General features: G+C 38.8%; 1 non-coding gene across 1 annotated transcript; it reads left to right on the top strand.

Moving 5' to 3' along the window:
- Positions 1-479: 479 nt before the first annotated feature.
- On the top strand, positions 480-551 carry trnag-ccc. The gene has a single exon. It is a non-coding gene; the product is annotated as a tRNA-Gly (tRNA).
- The last annotated feature ends 4,351 nt before the right edge of the window (positions 552-4,902 follow it).

Raw genomic sequence — 4,902 nt, 5'->3', positions numbered from 1 at the left:
TTCACGAAAATTTGGATAATTGCAGACTCGAATAATTTAATTTTGAAACTGCACGTACTGCTTTAAAGAAGGAGAAGAAAGAAGACAGGTAAATTTCTTTTAGGTTCAGGAGTTTGGGCCTCAATATAAAATTAGGCGCTGTATGTAAGGTGTTATCTGAGTGCCATCAATGCCTGGTTATTAATTATACTTTGCCTTGGGGCTGGAACCACAGTTTAATCAGTTGCTTCTGAGAAGCCCAAGCATTCTAATCAAAAAGAACAAAAGGTTGATTTTGCGTTGCTGAGCACATGGCGTATGCATGTGCAACTATCATGTGGATTATTTGAGTAAGTATCATTATTGGTACAAACCTTATTCTCTCCTTTGTTCAGAACATTAAAATGTGTATCTGAGCGACTAAACCAAATGCAAATCATGTCCTCCCAACGTGAAAGGCACAAAACAAACGTAATTCGTTATTGTTTGTGGTTAAGCGGAGTCCTGTAGCTCAGTGGTTGGAGCACTCGCCTCCCAAGCGAGAGACCTGGGTTCGAATCCCAGCGGGGCGAAATGTTGAGCAAGTTTCCTTACTCCGCACGCTTCAATTTACCTAGCAGTAAGTAGGAACCCAGTTGTTAGTCAATTGGCAGATTGCTTTTCTGGTGGTAATAATTCCTTAAAAACATTAATAATAAATTGGTCACTTCAAAGCACAACTGTTTGTGGGACACTGCTGTGCGCAATTGGCTGCCGCATTTCGTACACAAACATACAGTCAATTCACTTTGCAATATATTCTGTGAAGCGCTTTGAGATGTCTAGAAGACGTGACAAGGCGCTGTATCAAATGCAAGGGTTATTATTATTATTATTTAGGTAAATCTCAGGCATGTAAGTGAACACTATATTGCAGTTTTGCTGTATTCTAATAACACTGCATTAAAAAACAAAGAAAAACAAGAACTAGCAACACTATAGACCAGGTTGGTTATTGTCAAATTATTAAACACAGGGGCTGTCACCTTAAAGGCCAATATTGGAATAGATTGCCAGACAGAGTAATTTATTTTAAATGTATTGCTGACAGATATTACTGTAAATGTTTCTCAGTTAAAGTAAATAATCAGTTCCCCAAATACACCAAGAATGGTCTGACTTTACTGTCATGTCATGCAGTATATTGCAGCAAAAGATGACCTTAAAGATCTACAGGTGGTTTGTTAACTCATGTGCTATGAGCCAGGGTTTCTAAGCCTGATTTTGCTCTTCTGTTGGCATTGATGATTGATGTCTGATAGTTAAAGTGCTATTTCCTGTGTTGAAATTCTATTACATTAAGCATGCTGTGCAGAAGTAGTACAACACTTCTAGCTTCGTGGGCACATTTGCATTTGTGCTTGGGAGGATTATGCACACGTGCCAAGTATATATATTTTAAATACCTCTAATAATGCACAGCATATTTTTTTCTTTAACTGCCCTTTATTTTCACATCTTTATCTAGACTAATACTTTCAGAAGACAATAAATAAAATATTTCTTTGCAGCTTATTTGACTCAGTGTCAGGATCACGCCCTTCCAACCCAGGTTTGACACAAGCGTACTGCAGAGTAAAATTTCCTTCGAATAATCGTAAACCTCAACCCCAAGCCACAGACGAGTGCCTCCTGCTCATGGCCGTGTGTGAATGGTTCCAGCTCCCACACCAGTCATAACGATGACCTCTCGGTGTGATGGAATCAACAGTTGCTGAATAATGCGCAGTGATATGGCATGGTGTTGTGCCCAAAAGAAAGCGGGGAGAGATTGATCAAACCAACATTCGAGACAGAGAGAGAACATCTTTTGTGTCTTTGAGTCTGGCTTTGATTTAAGTTCCTAGATATAAAAACAAACAGTTTTCTAACTCACTAAATCACTTAGCCTCTCCACTTTTCTTCATTGTTTTCTCTCTGATGAACACACATAATACACACACACACACTTAAAATTGGCATTATGTCCAATCAAACATGCTGGAGGTTCAACAATCAAAAGTCTGCAGTGCACATAGATGTTGTCACTTGATGCAATGAAGAAAAATGTGTTGTTTTCCCCAGTGTCATCATTATTCACTCTAACGATCAGGACATTAAACAGTCAGCCAAAGAGAAAAATACATCTCCACAAAGGGTAATGTGGGAATTCACCATAAAGTAACTGGCAACTCGATGATTCACCTTAAACCATTATTATGGGTCTGGGTACAGGTCCCAGCGAGCTCTTAGGCATTAGTCAACCTTTCGGATGTTGAGAAACTTTCCTCATTCTCAGCTAGGTGGAACGTTGCAATGGCCATCAAGAGAGTTCACGCTCCAATATAATGAATGTCTTCTGTCCACTTGTCCAGCATCTCAACTATCGGATAGGTGAGTAAACTGAATAAAATTAGTGTAGATGAATTAAAAGGGAAAGCGCTGAATGCATAAATATTGAAAAGAATTATAGTGTCAAGTCATGTGGAGTCCTGTTGCTCAATGGTTAGGGCAGTAGCCTTGCAAGCAAGAGACCTGGGTTCGATACCTGGCAGGGCGAAATGTTGGGCAAATTTTCTTACTCCAACATGCCTCTGTTTAATCTAGCAGTATGTAGGAACCCGGTTGTTAGTCCATTGGCATCTTGCTTTTCTGGGGGGTAGTAATTCCTTAAAAAAATAATAAATTGGTCACTTCAATCCACGACTGTTTGTGGGACGCTGCTGTGTGCAATTGGCTGCTGCGTTTCGCCCACAAAAATATAGTCAATTCACTTTACAGTATGTTCTGTGAAGCGCTTTGAGATGTCTCAAATACGTGATAAGGTGCTATATCAAATGCAAGGATTATTAGTATAGTATTAGTATTATTATTATAATGACTCCTGCCTGTTCGGTCAAGGTCTCTTTGACCTTGCTGCACCAGAACAAGAGTACAATAGAATGATTTAATCACGTATCTGTATGTCCATTGTTGAAAAGAACATAATCAGGCAGGGAATACACGAAGCAAATGAGATACTCCAAAACACAGAGAAATATTGACAAAAATAACCTATTTTATTGTGATTGATCTTGCTGATACTGGTACCTTATGGCACACTGGGTAAATGCATGCTTCTGAGTTGGTGTAATGTTTAAAATTAGAAATAAAAACTAACGTGACAATATAAAATAGTACCCGCGGATCAATGCAGGATCTATGTTGTACAGTCCAGGCAAACTCAAAGCAGTTTCTACCATAATAAATCATTACAAGCAATGTCAAGAGGTGTGGAGTAGGGTGGTCAATCTTTATAAGGCAGGGTTGACTGAGGATGCCATGAAATTCAACAATGATTTAGGTCCAGACACAAAATCCACTCCTTTAAACATTTAGCCTGAAGCAGATGAACTTCTATAACACAGCTGCTAAAGTTTTTAGTTGATAAATTTGTAAAATAAAGTTCCATTTCTGCGACAGTCAGCAGATATTTCTTTCGAAGAGTCAGCTTCTGCTTGCGAGAATTGCAGCATTACATCACTCGGGAGGATTATGTTCAAAGTGAATTGTTTCATGTTTGTACGGAATGCATTTCTGGCACCAAAATAGTAACGGACAGGAATACTCGCTGATAATATTTTACACTCTCCATCTGTGGCTCAGCTTCATCTTGCAAGATTGATGATTAATGACTAATTAATAACTAGAACAAGCTACTAGGAAGGGTGATTGAGGCCAGGACGCGAACTCGGTTTAAAAAAAAGCTTGATGCTGTGATGGGGAGATAGTAGGGCTAACAAGTTCGCATAAGAATCTAAAATAGTTCATTTACAATGATTATCACGGAAAGCTGATCCGCCGAGACCATGGTTTGACCAGTTTTGCCTGTTGTTATAAAATACCTTGGAGTGCAAACATGATAAATCACACACTAAAATCAGCAAAAGATTTAAATTGCCTCCATCCCTGTTTTGAGGTTTTTGGCACCCTGCATCTCTATTTCTCAGATGAAGAATGTTTTGTATTGTAAGTGATGTTGCATTTAGCCACAAGTTTCACCTTGTTCAGCAATCCTTTTGGCGATCTGACAGCTTATTAATTTTTTTTTACACAGTGTTTGATGAACTTGGTCTCTATGGCTGTTGTTAAAGCAGGTTTTCTGTTCAGAAAAGCATGCTTCAATATCTTTTGTATTGATTGACGTAACACAAATAACTGCCTCGCTGCTCCTCAGTGCATTTTCTGTGTTTTTTTTCCATCGCTTTGCGCCCTTTATCACCATTGGCATACAAGGAACATTTGCTTGCAAGGTGAGCTGTACTTGTTAAAATGTTACATTTAAATACTTTCAACCCATTATCCTTAAGATCTTAAGTTACTACTGGCAATTGATGGAGTGCAGTAGATTAAAACATGAAACATTAGAGACTCTGTGGTAATGCTTCCAGTTGCTGCCAGAGAACTAACTGAACTGCTTTAAAAACTGCATCTGTGTCCATGCTCTTCCACAGATTGTTTGATCATCTACATGCTCATGCCTATACGTATAACCTTCAAATTCATTGTCATGAACATCGTTGGTCAGTTCATTTCTAAAGGAAAAACATAACAGGTAACTACCTTTATTGAGAGTTAATTACAAGCATCCTTTAAATGCCCCCCCACCCCAGTCTTGCTTGAAGCTCACCATTCTTACAAAGAAACTAATAATCCTGGCCCACATCTAGCGGGTTGGAGTTTCTTTTCAGACTTCAGTACGCAATAGATGGACAGTGTCGACACAAACTAAAACTGTGTCCTCAACACTGACTATTTCTCTACACAAAGGCACAAGAGCTGCATAATGTTATAACAACTTGGTGCCAGTGACACAAATGCATAGTCAGGTCATATTCTTGAAACATTTGACCTTGTGCCCTCTAA

The sequence above is a fragment of the Callorhinchus milii genome, unplaced genomic scaffold (assembly GCF_018977255.1).
Source record: "Callorhinchus milii isolate IMCB2004 unplaced genomic scaffold, IMCB_Cmil_1.0 Scaffold6, whole genome shotgun sequence".
In the NCBI taxonomy this organism is placed as follows: domain Eukaryota; kingdom Metazoa; phylum Chordata; class Chondrichthyes; order Chimaeriformes; family Callorhinchidae; genus Callorhinchus; species Callorhinchus milii.
The sequence above is the reverse complement of the archived record's forward strand: the minus strand, read 5'-3'. Positions and strand labels throughout refer to the sequence as shown.